The following is a 25,447-nucleotide window of genomic DNA, read 5'->3' as shown; positions in this document are numbered from 1 at the left end:
GCTAATTTACATTTCCCCCAAACAATGGTAGGGCTAGGTCCTTGAAACAGTCACTGGCTTCCTAACCAGGGCCTATCAGTCGAGCTCAGGGCATTTCCTCAAAGCTTACTGCTGCCATACAATGGGAAGGGGGAGAGTATGTTGAAGAATCATGGCTCCACCCACTACAAAATATTTGCTCAGAAACCCTTGTATTTTCACTGGTGATACTTGATTGTACATTCATTTTGGAGTTTGCTAAGATAAAAGGAATTATGGTGTATCTTCCAGTTAGTGTCTGAAATCAGATCTTTGCAAAGGTTATGTGCCAGTCTGAGATGGCAGTTAGATTTTACGCAGTTGATAAAGTACCAAGACTCAAATGTAAATAAAAAGTGTAAACTGATTTTTTTTACCTAATTGAAAAAAAAAAGGTCAATTGTAAGATAGATCATTTTAAGCTAAAAGTCACAGCTAAATATTAAGGGCAATGAATATGTCCAAAGACGGACACAAGAGAGCGCCTTTCCATCCGAGCAAGACCATTCCCCTCATAACCGAAGTTTGTCTTACACTACAGCCACAGTGCATAAACATATACATGTCTACACAAATACATCCAGTGCAGAAGATATAAATAAAATCCATTAGAAAGTATCAATGTATTTTATCTGCAGGAAGTTTATCAGTGTCCTAGCATCTACATGTATACAATACATAGCATTTTCTCGCTTTAAAATTTGTAGTAGGAAGTCATATATGTACACTGCAACAAAACTCAGAATCAATAAAATAAAAGTCCCTTTCTCAATTTCCCCAGAGTCCTCCCCCCACCGCCCCAAAGGCCTAGGTTATCAGTTTCTTGTGTGTCCTTCCCCAGATAGTTTTTATATATGAAAATACATATATATCCTTTTTAAAAATACAAATGGGGGGTTGCCTGGGTGGCTCAGTCAGTTAAGCATCTGCCTTTGACTCAGTCATGATCTCAGGGTCCTGGGATTGAGCCTTGAGCCATGCAAGCCTTGCATCGAGCTCCCTGCTCAGTGGGGAGCCTGCTTCTCCCACTCCCTCTGCCTCTCCCCCTGCTTGTGCACGCTCTCTTTCTTAAATCAATCAATCAATCTTTTTAAAAAATACAAATGGGAACATATGCTGCAAATAGTTCTGTCCTCTGTGCATTTTCATGTGAGAATTAATTCACACATACAGAGTGACCTGAATCTTGAATACCTGCACGAATATATCTCTGGACCTTACTGTAGAGGTGAGGGCAGCATTTGAGCTTCGGCAAAAATGGGGTGGGAAGGAGCTCTCCAGTGCTCGGGCAGGGAAGATGCAATAAAGAACAGAAGGTCTGGAGGAAAGTGCCACAGCCCTGGAAGTAAGGAGGAAAATCTACCAACAAAGGAGAAAAGTGGTGCAGATAGGAGGTTGGAGCCCCACAAATTGCCTAAGGTTGATTTTTAATCTTTCAACAAATTAGAAACGTTTTTACCATGCTTCTGAAAACAAAATGTTTATCACTTGTTTCATGATTTTTTTCTATTTGTATTCATGGCCATTTTTTTCAAGTTTTTATTTAAATTCCAATTAGCTGACATACAGTATAGTATTAATTTCAGATGTAGAGTCTAGCGATTCATTACTTCCACCCAACACCCAGCGCTCATCACAAGCGCCCTCCTTCATGTCCATCACCCATTCAGCCCATCCCCCCACCCACCTCCTCTCCAGTAAGCCTGTTTGTTCCCTATAGTTAAGAGTCTGTTTTCTTGTTTGCCTCGCTCTCCCTCTGCCCCATGCTCATCTGTTTTGTTTTTTAAATTCCATATATGAGTGAAATATCGTATTTATCTTTCTCTGACTTACTTCACTTGGCATAATACTAACTCCATCCACAGCATTGCAAATGGCAAGATTTCATTGTTTTTCTATGGATGAGTAATATTCCATTGTATATATATTACATCTTCTTTATCCATTTATCAGTTGATGCACATTTGGGCTCTTTCTATAATTGGGCTATTGTTGACAGCTCTGCTATAAACATTGGGGTGCATGTATCCCTTCGAATCAGTATTTTTGTATTCTTTGGGTAAATACTTGGTAGTGCAACTGCTGGATCGTAGGGTAGCTCTATTTTTAACTCATTGAGGAACCTCCACGCTGTTTTCTAGAGTGGCTGCGCCAGTTTGCACTCCCACCAGCAGTGTACGAGCATCCTCACCAACGCCTGTTGTCTCCTGTGTTGTTCATTTTAGCCATCCTGACAGGTGTCCATCCTAACTGCCATCTCATTGTAGTTTTGATTTATATTTCCCTGATGAATGAGTGATGTGGAGCATCTTTCATACGTCTGTTTGTCATCTGAATGTCTTCTTCGGAGAAATGTCTTCTTCTTCTTCTTCATGTCTTCTTCTTCTTCTTCATGTCTTCTTCCCATTTTTCAAACTGGATTATGTGCTGAAGGGGCTATCTTTGAGCAAAAGCCTTACATCCTCGTGTATTCCTTTTAGCTGGAGTATCCCTGTTTGAGATTCTGTAATCCACCACTAGATGGACCTATCTGATATTCTGTGTTCAGAGAAAAAACGGCTTTATATTCAGTGAAGTCTTGCTAATAAGATTTCATGGAACATTACATCAAAAACTAAGGATGTACTGTATGGTGACTAACATAACATAATAAAAAAAGAAAATATTCAGATCACTGACCTTAAAACAAGATTTCAGTTTTAAAAAGTAAACCATTCATACAAAATAATGAATAAAAAATACTCACGTGCTTAAATAATGTTAGTAAAAACAAACACCTGTGTGTTAAACGTCCTGGCTTAAGAAATAAAACACAATCCAATGAATCTTGTAAGCTAACTGCGCTCCCTCTCTGGTCTTCTCTCTTTCCTCCCCATCCATATGAAGCCAATATTCTGAATTATAAATTCGCAGATACTTTTAAAAATTAGTTTTGCAATATAGGATGTATCACTAAACAATATAATGTTTACTTTTTCTAGGTTTTGAAACTTATCTAAAAGAACTATTATACATATTTTCAAATGCTTTTCTCACTCTTCATTCTATTTCGGAGATCCGTCCATGTTGGTACGTGTAGCTCTGGTGCATTTTTTTCAAACTGCTCTATGATAAGGTGCTGTATGAACAGACTAAAAATCCTTTGTGTTACCGATTTTAGGCTTGCTTTTTTTCATTCAATTTTATGATTTTTAAGATTCTCATTTTTCATTACGCAGCTAAACTTTAAACAGACTAAACATTGTTGATATGTAATCTGTATCTAGTAATTCCAATATCAATCTTGGGATTCTGACCCTTCAGTTTTTTTGTATGTTTTTCCTGCTGACTTTCATTTACTCGGGCTTGTTTCTTCATGTGCTTTAGTAATTAAGAAAAAATTGTGAGTGCACGTTCCCTAGGTGGCAGGTCTCTCAAAATAATGTTTTGTTTTCTCCCCCATGCTAATATATCCTTAATTAACTGCAAGGAGCTCCCCATTTCTCTTATCTGGAAGTCATTTCACCCATTGCTCTGGCTGGATAACAGTCTCTGTCTGCCTTCAGTAATGGTGGGGTGATTACTCATTCTTTTGGGCACAGAAATCCATGGTCTGTCATCTTCTCCAAAGATGAATATTTTAGAAAGCCTGGCAGCAAAGCTACTGCCATCTTTCACATGAGCCATATCAAGAGCAGCTTGTCTCTCTCTCTCTCTCTCTGTCAGTCGCCCACGTTAGCACATTCAGCCAACATAACACAGACTAGCAGAACTTGATGGAATCCTAATTGATTTGGCCAAGCTCTAAATCAACCTAGAGGATTGTCAACCTGGGTAGTGCCCACAAAGATCTTTCTCATGTCACAGAACTTATACTTGGCCTCCTCAGACATAATGATGAACAGCAAAGTGACCCTTGGGTCACAGATTAGATGAAAATCCTCGCCACTCTTGTCAATGTTGAAGACATTCATAAAACTGGTAGGGTATCCTATCTCGGTGTGCAGCCTGCCATCAAGCTTAAGGAATCACAGCATGCAGATCTACTTTCTCTCCTCTCAGAACACACTTGAGTCTGTTCTTCAGTAAAATAATGAGAGGGCCCAGTGGATGCACAAAGGACAAAAACATCATTTAGTATGTTTATTATCTAATGCTTCGGAGCTGCTATATGCTTCAGGACCATGGCTCATGACTGTTCTAGGTAGAGAAAGAGCTGAAATCCATGCATCAATCGTACAGGGAAGATTTGTTTGCTCCTGCCCAGCCAGGAGCTTAGGGACAATACCAACCTACAGCTACTTTCAAATGAAATCTGCCTTGGTAGTATTCAGACCACATAGTTAGCATGAATTTTGTCCCCAAAACAGCATGAGTGTGGGCTTGTGGTTCAAAATTCCCAAGTAGATTCTTTCTTCCTTTTCCTATTCATTCTAGAACTAGCCTAAACAGATAAGTTTGCCTTTGAGTGGTTAGTTTCTACAACAACGCTTTCTACAGTTCTGTCTGGCTTATACTAGAATTTTGGATTCTACTTTCTACCCTTCTTTGGATCTAGACTTTGCCTCCTGTCTATTAGAGGCATTAAAATGCAAACTCCAGGCCTTCCAACTTCGACTCACAAAAGATTGCTGGTGCTACCCTAATTATTACAAACCAGATAAGCTACAAAATCATAGTTTTTAAACCCAACAGAGACCTGAGGACAGAAAATAAATCTAACTAAATGAAGCTCTAGAAAGTAAAGAGTCCTTCTTTTAAGAGTAGAGACCTATAGCTGTTTACATCCTAGTAGAGATGCTGAAAGATGAAAGAATCATCATAAGTAGGCGATAAGGAGGTTAAGCCAGGCACATTTTAATGAATTTCTATTCACTGCATGTGAACTAGCATGATGAACTAGAACCCCAAGGAGGCCCAACCACAGAGTGTGCACCTGCCTATTTACCATAGGCCCTCACAGAGGGCACATGGATAATATGCTAAAGGCTGAGAGAAGAGCAGAAGAGCTTAGAAAGATCCCATATAAGGTGCTAAGACCTTTCCCAAGTAAATATAATACTCAGTGAAGCATAAGAACAAGGCAGAAAGAGGAGAGAAATCTCTCTTAGGCACTCTGGGCTTTTATTGAGTGCAAAGCAGCAACTTCCAAAGACTGAAAGCAGAATACTAGAACAGAGAGAGCTCTCCTTGGGTATATAAAGATAAGGATGGAACCGAAGAGCAAATAGAAATTTCTAGCGACTTGAAAAGCTAGAATATAGGCTGTGAAACAGAGAGAAATCTCTCATGGTTCAAAAAGCTGCTGTCTAGTCTGTGAATTAACAAAGAAATTTCTGAGGTCTTACTGGTACTTACTTGGTGCCTCTACAGGGTTAGGGATTCCAGGCATCCTGACCGAAGAAGGGCTGAGTAGTTTTCTAGGGAAAATACTATTTCCTTTAACCTCTACTATTCTTTTATACAGTGTGGGCAATGTACAATTAAAAATATGAGACATACAAAGAAGAAAATGCAACTCATGATTATGAGAGGAAAGAAGCAGACCAAGAGATGGATAGGCCATGGGAATGATGAGACAAGGACTCTAAAATAACCATGAAAATGTCAGAGGATCTAATAGGAAAGCCAGACAACATTCACAAACATATGGGGAATGTCAGCAGAGAGACTGAAATGATAAAAGTGATCAAATGGAAGTGCTAGAATGGAAAATAAAATATCCTAAGTGAAGAATTCATTCGATAGGATCAGAAGCAGCCTGGGCACAGAGGAAGAAAACAATCTATAACTTAAGGAGCACAGAAGTCATATAAACCAACACACAAAAATTAGAAAGACAGAAAATGCAATGAAGTATCTGAGATCTATGAGACACATATATGTAATTCAAATACCAGGAAAAAGAAGAGAGAATGGGGTAGAAGAAACTGGTGAAGAGACAATGGCTGAGAGTTTTCCAAAATTGTTGAAAGATGTTAATTAGCAAACTCCAAGCAAGAGAAGTGTGTACACACACACACACACACACACCACAGACACACAGAGTACTCAGCACACCTAGGCCCCTCAGATTCAAATTGCTGCAAACCAAGACAAAATTTAAAAGCAGCCACATATATTACGTACAGGGAAACAACAGTGAGCATTACTGCTGACTTCTCATTGGAAACCAGGTGGTCCAGAAGACAATGGAAAGACACTTTTAAGTGCCTGAAGAAGAAGGAAAAAAAAAAAGATAACCTAGAATTCTACATGCAGCAAAATATATCATTCAAAAACAAATGAAAAATACATTTTAAGATAGACAAAAGTGGAGAGATTTCATCTCCAGAAGAGCTGCATTGCAATAAATACTAAACGAGTAATTCAGGCTGCAGGGAAATGATACCAGATGGAAGCTTAGGCCTGAAGAAAGGAATGAACACAAGAAAATTATGTGGGTAAGTAAAAAAGACAAATTTAATCTTTTTAAAGAGAGATCTTTACATTTATAGCTACATTTCTTTAAAAGACTATGGAATGGACTTCCAGGGAAGATGACAGAGTATGAGGACCCTAAGCTCACCTCCTCCCACAGATACAAACAGATCAACATTTACATCGTATAATAACCCAGAAAATGACCCGGAGATTGGCAGAACAAGCTTCACAATTAAAGACCGAGAAGAGGCCACATCGAAGGAGGCAGGAAGGGCAGAGATGCAGTGGGGAGTTAAACAGATCACAGGACTGTCTGGGGGGGGGGGGATCCACAGGCAGAGAGGGGAGAGACACAGGCCCTTACACAGGGGAGCCCACACAAGGAAGATGAGTCCCCATAACATCTGGCTTTGAAAATAAGAGGGAATTTTCATGAATTCTTAGAACCAGTGGGACTTAAACCCTGGAATCTCATTTTATTTTTTTCTTTCCAAATTTTTATTTAAATTCTAGCTAACATATAGTGTAATACTGGTCTCAGGAGCAGAATTTAGTGATTCATCACTTACATAACAACACCCAGTGCTCATTAATACCCATCACCCAAACCCTGGAATTTATAAATCACTGGGCTTGGCTTTGGGAGAACTGGGAGAATGGATAGAAAACTGAGTCCCCACCCTTAAAGAGACAACACAACAAAGAGCCCTATGGAGATGAAGATGATAAGCAGCAGTTTCAAAAACACCTGGGACATATGGAAGGATTACTTACTAATCTCAGAGCACGTCCCCAGAGAGACAGATGGCTGGGAGACTCCCCCAGGAACAAAGGAGCTGGCAAGCATCATTTCCCTCCCCCATCCCCCAGCATAAACACACAGCCACCTGTGGGAACCACTGCAGTGCTTATACTCGCTGCCTAGTTTGCTAACACCAAGTGTACTGCCCCTGCCCTGTGGTGGATCTGCCCCCTCCAGCCAGTCCTGTCTCAGGCCCGGTGTTGCAAGTGCCCTTCCTACAGTGGACGGGAAGCACACAAGCCTTGCTGACACCACCACACTTGCCACCCTGCTCCCCTGCTCACAGGGCAAATCCAAGCCCTCCAATACTGTTTGCCTGGAGCCCATTTAGGGCGATGCCATAGGCCTGGCAGTGTGCAAGCAGCCCCAATAAGTGCTGGCACCACTCCAAAGTGACTCCTTCCCCGGAAAGAGGGGAAGATAACCACACACAAAAGTCAGACTGTGGCCTCAGCAATGGGTTGGGGGCAGACATCTAGTCTGACTGCAACCCCATGCACCAATGAAAGCTTCTCAGGGGACAACACAGGAAAAGTACCCTGAACTTTGGTACTACTGCATCTGTGGCAAATGCCTGGTCTGACTCGACTCAAGCTCAAGGCAGCCCTAGACTGGCCCACTAACACCACGGAGACCAACCACTGCACACAACAGGAAAAGAGCCATCACACATGAGTAGACTGAAGGAAAAAGTTGCCAAGCCACAAGAGCAGGGTGCACGCAACACACACAGGAGACACCCCTGAAGAATCAGGTTCTGGTGAACAGGGGGCACTGTGCTACAGGACACTACAGGGCCTCTTCTTCATAAGGCCACAACTTTCAAGAGCACAGGACATAGCTGACTTTCCTGGGACACAGAAACAGACAGAAACAAAATGAGGAGACAGAGGAATATGTCCCAAATGAAAGAACAGGACAAAATCACAGCAAGAGACCTAAGTGAAATAGAGATACATAATATGCCTGATCGAGAATTTAAAGAAATGATCATGAAGATACTCACTGGACATGAGAAAAGAGTGAGACCTTAACAAAGAGATAGAAAACATAAAAAAGAACCAATCGGAGATGAAGAACTCAATAACTGAAATTAAAAATATATGAGGCGGAAGGGTGCCTGGGTGGCTCAGTCAATTAGGTGTCTAACTCTTGATTTTGGCTCAGGTCACAATCTCAAGGTCGTGAGACTGAGCCCTGCACTGGGCTCTGCACTCAGCACAGAATCTGCTTGTCCCTCTCCCTCTGCTCCTCCCCCCACTCACATTCTTTTTCTCCCTCTCTCTCTTTCTCTAAAATAAATAAATCTTTAAAGTGTGTGTGTGTGTGTGCGCGTGTGTGTGTGCATATAAATAAAAGCAAAAATAGTCTTAGACAGCACCTGGGTGGCTCAGTCGGTTAAGCCTCTCCCCTCTGCTGAGGTCATGATCTCAGAGTCCTGGGATCAAGTCCCACATTGGGTTCCCTGCTCAGTGGGGAGTCTGCTTCTCCCTCTGCCTCTGCCCCTCCTCCTCGCTCATGCACGCGTGCGCGCGTGTGCTCTCTCTCTCTCTCTCCCTCCCTCACTCTCACTCTCTCTCAAATAAATATAGCCATAGAGAACTCAGTGACACCATCAAGCATAATAACGTTTGTATTATAGGGATCCTAGAAGGAAAAGGGAGAGAAAATGGGGGCAGAAAGTTTATTTGAAGAAATAATAGCTGAAAATTTCCCAAACCTGGGGAAGGAAACAGAAATCCAGATCCAGGAGGAACAGAGTGCCCCCAACAAAATCATACCAAGACATATAGTAATCAGGAATAGAAAAGTTAACAGTTACATACAAGGGAAACTCCTTAAGGCTATCAACTGATTTTTTTAGCAGAAACTTCTCAGGCCAGAGGAATTGGCATAATATGTTCAAAGTGCTGAAAGGAAAATATCTGCAACCAAGAATACTCTATCCAGCAAGGCTATCATTCAGAGTAGAAGGAGAGATAAAGAGTTTCCCAGGCAAACAAAAGCTAAAGGAATTCATGATCAATATACTAGCCCTACAAGAAATGATAAAGGAGACTCTTGGAGTGGAAAGGAGAGACCCTAAGAGTAAGGAAAGCACAAAAGCAGTAAAAATAAGCATAACTGTAAAAACTCAGTCAAAGGACTCAAAAATGAAAGGATGTAAAGTATGATACCATATACCTAAAACATTGGCGGGGGGAGGTGTAAAGAATGGGTTCAAACTTAAGCGACCATCAACTTAGTGTAGACTGCTATATGTAGAAGATTTTTATATAGAAATAGAATGGTAACCACAAATCAAAAACCAGTAGTAGATATGAAAAAAGAGGGAGAAAGGAATCCAGGTATATCACTAAAAAGCCAATTAATCGGAAGAGAAAAGAACAGGGAAGAAAGGTTCAGAGAAGCACTACAAAAACAACCGTAAAACAAGTAACAACATGGCAATAAATACATACCTGTAAATAAGCACTTCCAATGTAAATGGACTTAACACGTCTATCAAAAGACATAGGGTGACAGAGTGAATAAAAAAGCAAGATCCATCTATATGCTCCCTACAAAGAGACTAAAGACACACACAGATTGAATGTGAAAGGATGGAGAAGGCTTTATCATGAAAACGGATGTGAAAAGAATGCCAGGGTAAAAATTACTGATATCAGACAAAATAGACGTTAAAACAAAGACAGCAACAAGAGACCAAGGGCATTATAGAATAATAAATGGAACAATCCAACAAGAAGATATAACAATTGTAAATATATCTGCATCCAACATGGTAGGACCTATATACTTAAAGCAGTTAATAACAAACATAATGGAAGTAACTGATAGAAATAAAATATAGGAGGGGACATTAACACCCCATTTACAACTATGAACAGATCATCCAAACGGAAAATCAACAAGGAAACAGTAACTTCGAATGACATTTTGGACCAGATGGATTTAACAGATATATTCAGATCATTCCATCCTAAAACTGGAATATACATTCTTTTCAAGTGTACATTCTGGAACATTCTCCAGAAGAGATCACATTCTTCAGAAGAGATTCAGAAGAGGTCACAAAACTAAGTCTCAACAAATTCAAAAAAACTGAAGTCATACCATGCATCTTCTCTGACCACAATGCTATGAAACTAGAAATCAACCACAAGAAAAAATCTGGAATAACACAAATACATGGCGGTTAAATGACATGATCTTTGGGATGCAGCAAAAGCTGTTCTACGCTTTGGCGGTACACGCCTACCTCAAGAAGAAAAATCTCAAGTAAACAGCATAACCTTACATCTAAAGGAGCTAGAAAAAGAAAAACAAAGCCCAAAATCAGTAGAAGGAAGGAAATAATAAAGATTAGAACAGAAATTAATGAAATTGACTAAAAAACCAATAGAACAGATAAATGAAACAGGAGCAGGTTCTTTGAAGATATCAACAAAATTGATAAACCTCTAGCCAGACTCATCGAGAGAGAGAGAGAGAGAGAGAGAGAAAGAGAGAGAGCACTCAAATAAGCAAAATCAGAAATGAAAGAGGAGAAATAACAACCAGCACCACAGAAATACAAAGGATTTTAAGATAATATTATGAAAAATTATACGGCAACAAATTGGACAGCCTGCAAGAAATGGATAAATTCCTAGAAACATACAACCTCCCAAATCTGAATTAGGAAGAAAGGAAATTTGAACAGACTAATTACCAGCAATGAAAGTGAATCAGTAATCAAAAAACTCCCAACAAACAAAAGTCCAGGACTAGGAACACCTGGGTTGTTCTGTCGGCTAGGTGTCAGCTTTCAGCTCGGATGGCGATCCCGGGGTCCTGGGATTGAGTCCCATGTCAGGCTCCTTGCTCGGCAGGGAGCCTGCTTCTCCCTCTGCCTGCCACTCCCCCTGCTGGTGCTTGCTCTCTCTTTCTATTTCAAATAAGTAAATAAAATCTTAAAAAAATAAAAATAAAAAAGTCCAGGACCAGATGGCTTCACGGCTGAATTCCACCAAACATTTAAAGAAAAGTTAATAGCTATTCTTCTCAAATTCATTCTATGAGGCCAGTATCACCCTGATACCAAAACCAGATAAAAACACCACAAAAAAAGAAAACTACAGGCCAATATCTCTGATGAACATAGATGTAAAACTCTTCAACAAAATATTAGCAAACCAAATCCAATGACATATTAAAAAAAAATCATTCACATGATCAAATGGGATTTATTCCCAGGATGTGTAGATGGCTCAATATCTGCAAATCAATCAACATGATACATCACATCAATAAGAGAAAGGATAAGAACCATAAGATCATTTCAATAGGTCATGAACAAGAAAAGGATGTCCACTCTCGTCACTTTCATTCAGTATAATACTGAGATAGATAGATAGAATCCAAATTGGTAAGGAAGAAATTATTTGCAGAAAACATGACACTGTAAGTAGAAAACCATAAAGACTCTACCAAAAAAACTACTAGAACTGATAAATGAATTCAATAAGGTCACAGGATACAAAATCATTATACAGAAATCTGTTGCAGTTCAAGGGGCGCCTGGGTGGCGCAGTCGTTAAGCATCTGCCTTCGGCTCAGGGCGTGATCCCAGCGTTTTGGGATCAAGCCCCACATCAGGCTCCTCTGCTATGAGCCTGCTTCTTCCTCTCCCACTCCCCCTGCTTGTGTTCCCTCTCTCGCTGGCTGTCTCTGTCAACTAAATAAATAAAATCTTTAAAAAAAAAAAAAAGAATAGAAGAGATGAGGAAGCCATTATTTACCAGCACTGGCAGATAGACTTGTAGACAGAGAGCAGATAAAAGGTTTGCTTCCAGGAAGTCCTTCTGTGAATTTCCTGTTTCAGTACTATAGGTACCTGATATCATCTATGACCGCTTCCTGTGATTCTACAGTCTACTTTTCTCTAAGCTCACAGCCATTCTCCCTGACTTTCACTCCTTCCAGGTCTTCCTGTAGTTTTTCAGGCCTCTAAATACATGTATTAAATCCCTTCTTGTCAAATATCTGTTTCCTAATTTCCCATCTGAATCCTAACTATAAAGAGTTTGAGGTCAGTATGGGTTCTAAGAAACAGATCCTTAGAATTGAATATCATGAAGAATTGCTTTTCTTTCCTAGTTACACATGTACTCAGGGATGACCCTCCTAGTAGAAAATGACACTAGTAATCCATGGAATTCAGTGAAAAATAATAGTACTAAAAATCACTACCCACTGTTGAAGCAATAGAAACTAAGGTGGAAATGAGGACTACAATAACGGTATGGGTGAGCTAGCTGCTTCAGACCATACTGGAGATCCCACAGAAGTAAAATAAAAGCTCATTTCTTTAAAATCTTGGGTCAAAGCATTGTTAGAGAGCCAGAGAACTGAAGTCCCTTGAAGAAGCCTTCTATCCCTTGTAGTCTTGGGGGTTGATATGTCCAAAAACAAAACTAGTTTTAAATTATCACAATAAAAACTGCAGAATTACAGTATAGATTAAAGTCACAGCTTTGTCACGTTTCTTATGTAACTTCTTATGCACTTCAAGAAAAAGAGACCCTTGAACATCTGTATGCTTCCCTTCCAATGGAATTAGTCCATCTTCCCACCTGAGATTAGCCTCCCAGACTTGAAGATCCTTTAATTTTCTCACTAACAGAAGATTCTGATTCTTCTGAAATGCACCCCCACCATCTCTCATTGCATCTAGACATAGAACTAGAGTCACATCCTATCACAACCTAAGGCAGTGGCTGGCATTTTTTTTTTCTTAAAAAGCTACATAATAAATATTTTAGGCTTGCAGGCCACATAGTTTCTGTCACCACTATTTAACACTGCTGCTGTAGGGCAAGAGCAGATATAAGCAATATGTTTAAAAAAATGGGTATGGTTATATTCTGATAAAACTTTATTTACAAAACCGAGTAGCTAGCTCACAAACCAGAATTTGCTAATCCCTGTCCTTTAGGGATGTGTACAGGACAGACCTAGGAAGAGAGAACTTATACACGAAAAAGACTGCAGGATTTTGCCAATTTATATGAACAAAATCTGAGAATGAATTACAAGAGCACTAGACTAGGTAGGAATTTATTGAGAAGGATAAATATAACAGAGGTTCTGTTTTCAACGTTTAGCTTGAGCAGCTGGGAGTGGCACCTACTCCTGATGAATTGTCAGCTCTCTTTTAACTCAGCCCTCTCACCAGTCAGTTGAGGAAGAAAAAACATTGAACTAGTTTACAGGTTATGCACAATAAATTACCATTAGCCCGAAGTAAATGGTTGTAGCATTATAGTTGCCTTCACGTTGGCCCTGAATGACACCTTCACCGAGACCATTCATCTTGTATAAACAGTGCATCTAGCTGTTCAGTTTGCCCAGAAAGAGACCTGGGTGAATTATTTTAATCATATAAGTTTCAAAAACAGGCAAAAACAAATCTATGATGTTAGAAATCAGGATAGTGATTCCCATTGGTTAGGATGGTTGTGACTAGGAAGGGGCATGAAGAGACTTCTGGGGTACTGGTAATGTTCTTTTTTTTTTTTTTCTGGGTGATGGTCATGTGTGTTAATTTCGTGATCATTCTTCAAGATGTACAGTAATAATTTGTATATTTTTATCAGTAGATATGCTGTATGTCAACAATAGCTTATTTAAAACAATGGTCAGTGCTGGACTTCTGGGGAAGATGGTGGGATAGGAAGATCCGAGGCTCACCTTGGCCCATGGATACACCAGATAACATCCACATCAGTGTAAATAACCCAGAAAACAACCCGAAGACTGGCAGAACAGACTCTCCCAGCTAAATGTAGAGAAGGGGCCGTATCTAAGAAGATGGTCCGGAGCCAAACTGACCCATGGAACTGTCCATAGGAGGGAGGGAAGCCATTAGTGTGAACAGGGGAGAGAAGCAGACCCCCACCAGGTACCCCTGGCACAGCGGACCCACACTGGGAAAACAAATCTCCATAACACTTGGCTTTCAAAAGCAGAGGGGCCTAACATATGAGTTCTTGAAATCAGTGGGGCTAAACACCCAGAACTTTAAAAATCCGCAAGCTTGGCTCTGGAAGATCTGAGAGGGTGATAGGAAATGGAGTCCCTGCCCTTAAAAAGACAGCACAACAAACAGCCCTGCTGAGATACAGCATAGAAGCAGCAGTTTGAACAATGCCTGGGGTATATGGGAAGGAGATTTATTTACTAATCTCAGAGCATGTGCTGGAGAGGCAGGGATCTTTGGGAGACTTCTCCAAGAACAAAAAAGTGGGTGGGCACCACTTCCTTCCCCCACCCTCCAGCCTAGATACATGGACACCTATGGAAACTGGCTCAGAGTGAACATTCTTCACGTAGCTTGCTACCAGTACGCCCCTCCCCTGTGCTCTCCTGTGGACCCACTCCCCCCCACACACACTTCCTGGGCTGAGCAGTTTTCCAGGGTGGCTGCAGTTCTGCTCCCACAGTGGACTGGCACACCCCACCACAGCATTCTCCTGCAGACGTACTCGCTCCAACACACCCTTGGTAGGAGTCCATCCAAAGTCGTGCCACAAGCCTACCAGTGTGCAAACAGCCCCATTAGGGGCCAGCACCATCCCAAAGCGACTCCTGTCCCAGAGAGGGAAAGATAACCACACATATCAGTCTGACTGCAGCCCCAGCAGTGGGCTGGGGACAGATACCTGGTCTGACTACAGGCCCAATCCCATCAATGAAAGCTTCTCAGGAGATAACACAGCAAGAGTACCCTGCAGTTTGGTGCTACTATAGCTCTGGCAGATTTCTGGTCTGACTCAACTCAAGTCCAAGGTGGTCCCAGACTGGCCCACTAACACAGGGACCAAATCGTGCCCACAACAGGCAAAGGAAGCTATTACAGCCGACTGGACCACAGGAAAAGCAGCTCAGCCACAACAGTAGGGCCCATAAAAACACCCCTGTAGTGCCAGGTTCTGGTGAACGGGACACTACCCTACAGGACCTCTTCATTATAAGGCCAAGCTGCTGAACAGGAGAGAGAAACAAGAATGATACAAAATGAAAATAGACTTAGGGAACTCAGTGACATCATCAAGCATAATAAAATTCATATTATGGGGATCCCAGCAAGAGAAGAAAGAGAAAATAAGGGCAGAAAATTCATTTGAAGAAATGAAATAATAGCTGAAAACTACCCAAACCTGGGGAAGGAAACAGAAATCCAGATCCAGGAAGCATCGAGAGTTCCCAAAATCAAACCAAGGATGTCACACCAAGACACATAGCAAAAAGTAGTAATAAAGAGAGAATTTTTAAGCAGCAAGAGAAAATAGTTACATACAAGGGAAACGGGAAACCCTTTAAGACTATCAGCTGATTTTTCAGCAGAAACTATGCAAGCCAGAAGGGCAAGATATATTCAAAGTGCTGAAAGAAAAAGAAAAGAAAACCTGCAACCAAGAATATTCTATCTGGCAAGCCTAGTATTCAGAAGAGAAGGAGAGATAAAGTTTCCCAGGCAATCAAAAGTTGAAGGAGGGGCGCCTGGGTAGCGCAGCGGTTGGGCGTCTGCCTTCGGCTCAGGGCGTGATCCCGGCATTCTGGGTTCAAGCCCCACATCAGGCTCCTCCACTGAGAGCCTGCTTCTTCCTCTCCCACTCCCCTTGCTTGTGTTCCCTCTCGCACTGGCTGTCTCTCTCTGTCAAATGAATAAATAAAATCTTTAAAAAAAAAAAAAAAGTTGAAGGAATTAATCACCACTAAACCAACCTTACAAGAAATGTTAAAGGGGACTCTTGGAGCGGAAAGGAAAGACCATAAGTAAGAGTAAGGAAAGCATAAAAGCAGGGGTTTGCAAAATAAAAGGATGTAAAGTATGACACCATATACCTAAAATTTCGGGGGGGAGTTGGAGGAGTAAAAATTTCATGCTTTCAGAATAGGTTCAAACTTGTGACCATTTACTTAATACAAACTGCTATATGCAGAAAATGTCAAATATAAACCTAACAGTAACCACAAATCAAAAAATGCTAATAAATAAGCAAAAAATAAATAAAGAGAAAGGAATCCAAGTATAACACTAAGAAGGCAAATTGTAAGAGAAGAGAGCAAGAGAAGGAACAGAGAAGAACTACAAAAACAACCATAAAACAAGTAATAAAATGGCGATAAATACATACCTATCAATAATTACTTTAAATGTAAATAGACCAAATGCTCCAATCAAAAGACACAGGGTAACAGAGTAGATAAAAAACTAAGAAAGTAAGATCCATCTATATGCTGCTTACAAGGGTCTCATTTCAGACCTTAAGACACATGCAGATTGAAAGTGAAAGGATGAAAAAGCATTTATCATGCAAATGGAAGTGAAAAGACGGCTGGGGTATAAATATTTATATCAGACAAAACAGACTTTAAAATAAAGACTGTAACAAGAGACAAAGAAGGACACTGCATAATCAAAATGAACAAACAAGAAGGTATAACAATTGTAAATATTTATGCACTGAATGTGGGAGCACCCAAATATATAAGGTATCTAATAACAAACATAAAGGAAGTAATTGATAGTAACACAATAATCATAGGGGACACTAACATCCCACTTACAACAATGGACAGATCATCCAAACAGAAAATCAACAAGGAAATAGTGGCTTTGAATGACATATCGGACCAGATGGATCTAACAGATAGATTCAGAATATTCGTTCCTAAAAGAGCAAAATACACATTCTTTTTCAAGCACACATGGAATATTCTCCAGAATAGATCACAAGACTCAAAAAATTCAAAAAAACTGAAGGCATACCATGCATCTTTTCTGACCACAATGCTATGAAACTAGAAATCAACCACAAGAAAAAATCTGGAATAACAGAAATGCATGGAGGTTAGATAACATGTTACTAAACAATGAATGGGTCAACCAAGAAATCAACGAGGAAATTAAAAATCACTTTCTTTACCATACACAAGAATAAACTCAAAATGGATTAAAGATTTAAATATGAGACCTAAAACCATAAAATTCCTAGAAGAGAGCACAGGCAGTAATTTCTCTGACATATACCTCTTGAGACAAGGGAAATAAAAGCAAAAACAAACTATTGGGACTACATCACAATAAAAAGCTTCTACACGGCAAAGGAAAGAATCAATAAAGCAAAAAGACAACCTACTGAATGGCAAAGGTATTTGCCAATGACACAGCCAAAAAAGGGTTAGTGTTCAAAATACATAAAGAACTGATACACCTCAATACTAAAAAAATAATCGAGTTTAAAAATGAGAGGAAGACATGAATAGACATTTTTCCAAAGAAGACATCCAGATGGTCAACAGACACATGAGAAGATGCTCAACAGCACTCATCACTACGGAAATGCAAATCAAAACTACGATGAGGTTATCACCTCACACCTGTCAGAATGGCTAAAATCAAAAACATAAGAAACAACAAGCATTGGTGAGGATGTTGAGAAAAAGGAACCCTTGCGTACTGTTAGTGGGAATGCAAAATGCTCCAGCCACTGTGGGAGACAACACGGAGGAGGTTCCTCAAAAAAATAAAAAACAGAGTTACCATATGATCCAATAATTCCCCTACTGGGTATTTAATCAAAGAATATGACTACACCAAATTGAATGTTTATTGCATTATTTACAATAGGCAAACTATAGAAGCAGCCCAAGTGTCCACTGGTAGATGAATAAAGAAGATGTCGTATGTAGGGGCACTTGGGTGGCTCAGTTAGTAAGCAGCTGCCTTTGGCTCAGGTCATGATCCCAGGGTGCTGGGATCGAGCCCCACACTGGGCTCCCTGCTCCGTGGGGAACCCGCTTCTCCCTCTCCCACTCCCCTTGCTTGTGCTCAGTCAAATAAATAAATAAAATCTTTTAAAAAAGATGTCTCTCTCTCTCTCTCTCTCTCTCTCTCTCTCTCACACACACACACACACACACACACACACACACTGGAATATTATTCAGCCATAAAAAGGAATGAAATCCTACCATTTGCAGCAACATGTATGGATCTAGAGGGTATAATGCTAAGTGGAGTAAGTCAGAGAAAGACAAATACCACATAATTTCATTCCTATGTGAAATTTAAGAAACAAAAACAAACAAATTAAAAAAGAAACCAACCAAAAAACAGAGTCTTAACTATAGAGAACAAACAGATGGTTACCAGAGGGGAGGTGGGTGGGGGGGTGGGGAAATAGGGGAAGTGGATTTGTAGTACACTTACATTGATGAGCACAGTAACACTTAGAATTGTTGAATCATTATATTGTATACCTGAAACTAATATAACATTGTATGTTAATTATACAGGAATTTTTTTTTTAAAGGTTAGCAGCCTTTAAAACAAGTGCTATATATACAATACCTATAATGTGTTTTGACGCACACAGAGAAGGGAGTAACATCGTTATTGAATTGAATTCCACAAAAAGTAATGTTGGAATTCTAGCTCCCAGTGTTTCAGGATGTAATCTTATTTGGAAATAGGATTGCTGTGGAAATAATAAGTTAATGAAAATCAGGTCCTACTGGAGTAGTATGTGCCCTTAATCCTAGTAACCGATGTCCTTAATAAGAAGAGAAATTTGGACACACACATGGGGAGAACACTACGTCACTGGCAGAGGCAGAGGGTGAGGTAAGGCAATTGCAAGTCAAGGAACAGCAAGGACTGAGGGCCATTAGCTCAAACCAGGAAGAGGCAAGGAAGGATTCTTCCCTAAACATTTCAGGGGGCCCTACCGGCACCCTGATTTTGGACTTTCAGCCTCCGGAGCTGTCAGACAATAAATTTCGGTTGTTTTAAGCCGCCCGGTTTGTGGTAACTTTGTTATGGTAGCCCTAGCAAACTACTAGGGACAGTATGTATTAGCGTTCTGTTTTACAGAGGAGGAATGAATCCCCAAAGTTACAAACTTTATGGGTAACCATGCTGGTATTGGACCCGAGTCTTCAAAACTATTGTTCTTGGAACTAACCTTGGGACCAGAATAAATTAGCTCTGGCATTCAAAGTCCACTGGTGATAAGCAAAGCAGTGAGTAGATAAAAGACGTTTGGAAAAGTCCAGCTGTCATGTGGACTAGCCATTTCCATGTTCTTCCCTCTCCTCAAATTTTATAAAGCACAGAAATTTGGAAATCATTTTCTCAGCCGGTAAATAAAATGCTAGCCTCTTTCATCAGAAAGATGGTTTTCATTCTGTTTCTGATTATTGGTGACTTAGGTGTCTGGATAAACTTCTTCACTAAAAAATTTTCATCGCTGGCTCCAGGGGACTATAGAAGTCAATAAATAGATTCAAATGTTGGTACTGAGCAAAAGGACGAAATCACTGGCAAGAGTTTAGAACTGAGGAGCGCCTGGTTGGCTCAGTCAGTAGAGCGTGCAACTCTCAATCTCAGGGTTGTCGGTTTGAGCCCTACGTGGGAGGTAGAGATTACTTAAAAATAAATTCTTAAAAAAAAAAAAAAAAGAATTTAGAGCTGAAAGCCAGCCCTCAGGCAAATTCTTGTTATCCTGGTAGCATTCAAGACCTCAAACTGACAATTTAAGTTAGAGAGATCTTGGATTAGCAGAATCCCCAGAAGCCTGGCAGATGCTAATTAAATTCTCCCATGAAGAAATTCATCCCAGGCTTCAAAAGAATTCCAACAAATAGAATTCATTCATCAGTCCATCCTCCACAGTCTCGTTTATAAGACAATTTTCAACTTGAGCTTTATAGTCCCATGTTCACATTCCAGAACATGCTATGCTCTTTGACGTTGTCACCCACAGCACAAACGACTCCTTTCCTTCTAGTCCTACCTATCACCTGACACTGGTGAACTCCCATTTCTCCTTCAAGTCTTGACCTGTGAAGCTGCTTGGAGTTCCTTAGAGAAAGTCAATATTCTGTCTGTGCACTATTCTATTTCAGCATATATTTTTTATTTATAACTCAAATTTCTTCAGGACCCACCAGCCCACAGTTATGAATAACAACACATCAACATTAACAGTTCAAATGTCACAGATCGTTTGCTCCTTCACCCATAGTCTCAGACCAAATCTCTCCCTTCGTTATTTTTGGAAACTTACAGGTGTTTCCATTGGTGCCTGTGAATGATCCTAGGTTCTGCTGTTGCTATGGAACGCATCTAATGGAGTGCTAAAAACAAACAACAGACCCAAAATGGAGCCACTTTGGCTAAGCCCAACCAAGACTTCCTGTCTAACTGAACTGCATTTCAGCCTCCCAGGAGTGGAATTTGAATCCAATCAGCCTGGCATGTCCTCATCAGCATTAGTGAGGTGATCTGCGTCAGAAGACCCCCTGCTTTCCCCTAAGGGAAGGAGACCTTGCCTGAAACATTTCACTCTTAACTTCCTTGTCTCACCCTCCTCCTGCCTATAAAACCTTCCATTTTGTACACCTCCTTGGAGCTCCTTTCTACTTGCAAGACGGGATGCTGCCCGATTCATGAGTGGTTGAATAAAGCCCAATAGATCTTCAGATCTACTGAGCGGAATTTTGGTTTTTAACAGGAGTCACATGGCCAGCTTTCTGTAAAAGCATTGTTTCTCCCCCAGAGTCCTAATCCCAGGGCTTCAAAGTGAGAAAGACAGATAACCCTAAATGGCACAGCAAGTACAATTAATATATGAATGCATGGGTACATGGCATAATATACAGCTGGAACTGTAAAGAATAGTTACCTGGGCAGGGCAACATTAGGTGGTAGACACAGCTATTTTTTTCCTTTATCAGCTATTATATATGATTTGTTTTTAAATAATACACACCTGCATCTTTGATGAAAATAGACTAGATTGTTTAAAACGACATAGCATACCCTCCAGTCCCTTCTGCACTGCAATCAGGCTGTGTTCCGTGAAGAAATGAGAAGGCTGCCTCTCTTCTGTGTGTCTTGTTTCGTCACCTGATCCTAAAGAGGCCTTGCTTCTGTTCTCCGTGCTTCACAGAAGTCTTTACAAAAACTCCTTCAGTTACTGCTTGCAGCCCCATAACACGGGATCGTGGTCCCAGGATGTCAATAAGGATGGCCACAAATTTCTCGAAAATGTTATGCACTTTCCTACATGCTGTAGAAGATACGGGGACGCACTTAAAGCACGAGTTCTGACTTCTGCTAGTAGACAAGATGAAGGAGGGGCCAGAGTTACCCTCCTGCCTGAAACAACCACCAATCAAAGAATGGCTTTCAAGACACGGGATGTCAGGTAATGAAGGACACTGTGGCCTGAAAAATGGAAAACAAATGACTGAGTCCAGTGACTGCCCCAGTTTTCTGCCCGAGAGAGTTTCCAGGATGCAGGGCAGGGACAGAAGGTGGAGCCCAGCGGGCTGCCTGAGCTGAGGAGATGGAGTGAAGAGTGTAGAGACACCAAGGCAGCTCAAGTTCACGGACAGAGTGTCAGAGAAGAGACAGCTGCACAGAGAGAGAATCCCAGAGACCTGCAGAAGGTCCCTGGTGAGCACTGACTGGCACCTGCATGCAAGGAAACTACCTAAGGCCTGGGACAAAAACCATCCAAAGAGGACCAAGGGAAAAGGGCCCAACACTCACACAGGGCCAATCTACCCACCAGCCAGCTACAAAGAGCTCAGAATTCTTCCTCTAATTCTTGCAAGTTTTGTGCCCTTGGCTAAGTTATTTAAAGTCTCTGTGCTTCAGGGGCGCCTGGGTGGCTCAGTCGTTAAGCGTCTGCCTTCAGCTCAGGGCGTGATCCCGGCATTCTGGGATCGAGCCCCACATCAGGCTCCTCCGCTATGAGCCTGCTTCTTCCTCTCCCACTCCCCCTGTGTTCCCTCTCTCGCTGGCTGTCTCTATCTCTGTCAAATAAATAAATAAAATCTTAAAAAAAATTCTCTGTGCTTCAATTTCTTTGTAAATTGCTCAAAGCTAAATATTTACCTCAAAGGGTTGGTGTAAGCATTAATACCAATAAAGACTAAAAATAGTGCCTGACACTTGTGAAGTGTTAACTTTTATTATTATCCAACGTATTTGGGATTGGTTGGTTGATTGATAAAAGCTTATTCAAGTGTGGAATCACAAAAAAGAATGATAAACACATTGGAAGAGGTTGTCTGTTTCCCAATATCTACTTTCCCTTCTCTCAGAGCAATTGCGATAGCACCTAAAATACTACCTATGTTCTCTGCCTTCTGGTACTCTCACCTTGTGAAATCCACTCCCCTGAATGTGGGCTGGACCTATGACTTGCTTCTAACAAAAGAATACTGCAATCACTTCTAGAAGAGATTAGATCACAAAAAGATTCTGGCTTCTGTCTTGTTCATTCTCTTGCTTTCTCCCCTTCCTGCTCTGTTTCAGCTTCCATGTTACGAGCTGCCCTTTGGACAGGACCACATGGCAAGAAGTCAATTTTTCCGGCAATAGCCAACAAGGACTCAACGGCTGCCAATGGCCTTGTGAGTGAACTTGGAAGTGGGTCTTCTGAGGCTGCTGACAGACAACTGAGTGAGCTTGGAAGCAGCCCTCTCCAAATAAGAGCCTTGACACCCTGACTGCAGCCTTCTGAGAGAGCCAGAGCCAGAGGACCCAGCTGAGCTGCATCCAGATTCCTGATCCACACAAACCATGAAGTAAATGTTTCTTGTTTTAAGCCATTACATTTTGGGGTGATTTGTTACAAAGCAAGAGATAACTACTACAGCAGTAGAAACTGATTTTATTTTGTTTTTAAGATTTTATTTATTTGCGAGGGAGAGGCAGAGGGAGAAGCAGACTCCCCACTGAGCAGAGAGCCCGACTCTGGGCTTGATCCCAGGACCCTGAGACCATGACCCGAGCTGAAGGCAGGGGCCCCTAGAAACTATGATTTTAGCTGAACAAACAGACTACCAATGAAGGCTACGTTTCTCAGGCCCCCTGGTAGTTGGAAGTGGCCATGGAACTGAGTTGTAGCCAACAGAATGTGAGAGATGACGTATGGAATTTTCAGACCAAGCCTTTAAAAGAGTGGCTATGCATGTTCCATTCCCTCTTTCCCATTTCTCTAGAGAAGACACAGAAAGTTATAATGGTAGAACTACAGGATGGAAAAACCTGGATCCCATTTAAAGGAGGTCTACCCAATGACCAGGATCAACCATTTGAACTGCTTTTGTTTGTTTTGGTTTTTTTTAGTGAAAAATTTCTATTGTGTTGGGGTCATTATAATTTGGGGGTCTGTTACCACAGATAAGTATGTTAATTAACACTTTTATGTGAAAGAAAAACTTTTCTCTGGAGAAAACCACTATTATTTTGGGTGTCTGTCACATGAAGCCTAACCTACATCCTCATCTATATATAGAGAGAGACACACACACAAAGAATTTTATTTTTACCTAGATATTTATCCCCCAGTCACTCCCCAAGGCCTTTCTTTTGAGTACAGTCCCTCTGACTGGAGTTCTGGGTAGTCTTTATTGCCTAAACTATATGCCCACTGCTTTGCATTTGATTTTCAGTTCTAATTTCTTCACAGTAGAGACAAGTTAAAGACTCTTGCAAATCAAATTGAGTACAGAGGGGCGCCTGGGTGGCACAGCGGTTAAGCGTCTGCCTTTGGCTCAGGGCGTGATCCCGGCGTTATGGGATCGAGCCCCACATCAGGCTCCTCCGCTGGAAGCCTGCTTCTTCCTCTCCCACTCCCCCTGCTTGTGTTCCCTCTTTCGCTGGCTGTCTCTATCTCTGTCAAATAAATAAATAAAATCTTTAAAAAAAAAAAAAATTGAGTACAGACTCCTACCAGATTTGGGGCTTGAAAAAGTCTTTCTAGTCTCTCATAACCACCTTGCCTACACCCAAATCAATAGCTATTTTTATTAGCACTCATCTTTATGCTGTCTTTCCAAAGCATTCTTTGTCTTCATAGAAACAACAATTTTTGGGGTGCCTGAGTGGCACAGTCGGTTAAGCCTCTGACTCTTGGTTTCAGCTCAGGTCGTGATTTTGGGGTCATGAGATCGAGCCCTGCGATGGGCTCCACACTCACCACAGAGTTTGCTTCAGGTTCTCTTCCTCTTCTTCTGCCCCTCCTGCTTGTGCACACATGCTCGCTCTCTTGCTCGCTCTCTCTCTCTCAAATAATCTTTAAAAAATCCAAATAATTATTTTTCTTTGCAGACTCAAATTTTATCAATTTGTGTAATTTACATAATTATGAGGAGTACATCAGAAATCAATAGATTGGTAACAAGCATAACTGACTCTTGCAAAGCATTCCACTCAGTTGGTGGAAGCAGATACGCAGGAGTGAACCAAAGCGAAGGCTACCAGCTGTGAATCTTTAGTATTTTCCAGAGATCAGCTGGCACATTTCAGAAAGGCTATTGAGAACATCAGTTAAGTGGATAGCGGTTAGGAAGAGTTTCTACTGTATGCAACGTGTACTTTCAGGGCACAGAGATCACAGATTTCATCTAATTTTCAGAGGGATCTCTGATCCCTAAAATATTAAGTACCATACTGGAAGTTAAAACCTAATCCATGGCACCAGGCTGAGAAATAACTATCTTCTCTTCCTACATCCGTTTTTGGATACTTGTGCACCTACCTTTTTCTTGAATATTCCTTTCTCTCTAATAACTAAATTCATACAAATAGATGTTTGTGAGCCAGTGGCCCTACCAGCTCATCAAAAACATTTAGACTCTAAATCTCAGTTTAGAGTCTTCCAAGTAAATAAGTCCCCTAACTCCACTCAGGTCAAAGGTTCCCCACACAGAATGGGACTCTGACCTTGCTGTCTAAAAACAGCCCTCATCAATTGTGATCCTTTCACCCTTATGTTTTCTTCAACGCATGTATCACCATCTGGTGGTATTGTATCTAGTACATGTTCAATGATAAAATTCTAGCTATTCAGGATATTTGAAGTTTGCTTATAATTTCAATGTCAGATTTCCCAATCTTTCACGATAGGTCATTTTTTTAAATGTGAAATTACCTAATGCAAGTGAAGGGAAAAATATACTTGTGGACTAAACAAACCACATAGGCAAGCCTACAACAGCCACAAAATGCGGAAACTTTGTACTAGATAAATACCTTTTAAAGATTTTATTTATTTATGTGACAGAGAGACAACCAGCGAGAGAGGGAACACAGCAGCAGGGGGAGTGGGAGAGGAAGAAGCAGGCTCACAGCGGAGGAGCCCGATGTGGGAC

At 40.9% G+C, this 25,447-nt stretch overlaps 1 long non-coding RNA gene across 8 annotated transcripts in view; it reads right to left on the bottom strand.

Annotated features, from left to right (window-relative positions):
- LOC123792674 (uncharacterized) overlaps positions 1-25,447 on the bottom strand; it is a 131,745-nt gene that overhangs the window by 65,587 nt on the left and 40,711 nt on the right. For 3 of the 8 annotated variants that reach the window (XR_015726990.1, XR_015726989.1, XR_015726991.1), the window contains exon 4: positions 24,274-25,328. This is a non-coding gene — a long non-coding RNA (uncharacterized LOC123792674). Of the gene's footprint in view, positions 1-13,747; positions 25,329-25,447 lie in introns of those variants that run through there. The other 5 variants (XR_015726993.1, XR_006779753.2, XR_015726992.1 and 2 more) reach the window with 4 other exon arrangements.

Source organism: Ursus americanus, chromosome 16, assembly GCF_024610735.1.
Source record: "Ursus americanus isolate L20-20 chromosome 16, mUrsAme1.1.p, whole genome shotgun sequence".
NCBI lineage: Eukaryota > Metazoa > Chordata > Mammalia > Carnivora > Ursidae > Ursus > Ursus americanus.
This window is presented reverse-complemented; position numbering and strand designations above follow the sequence as displayed.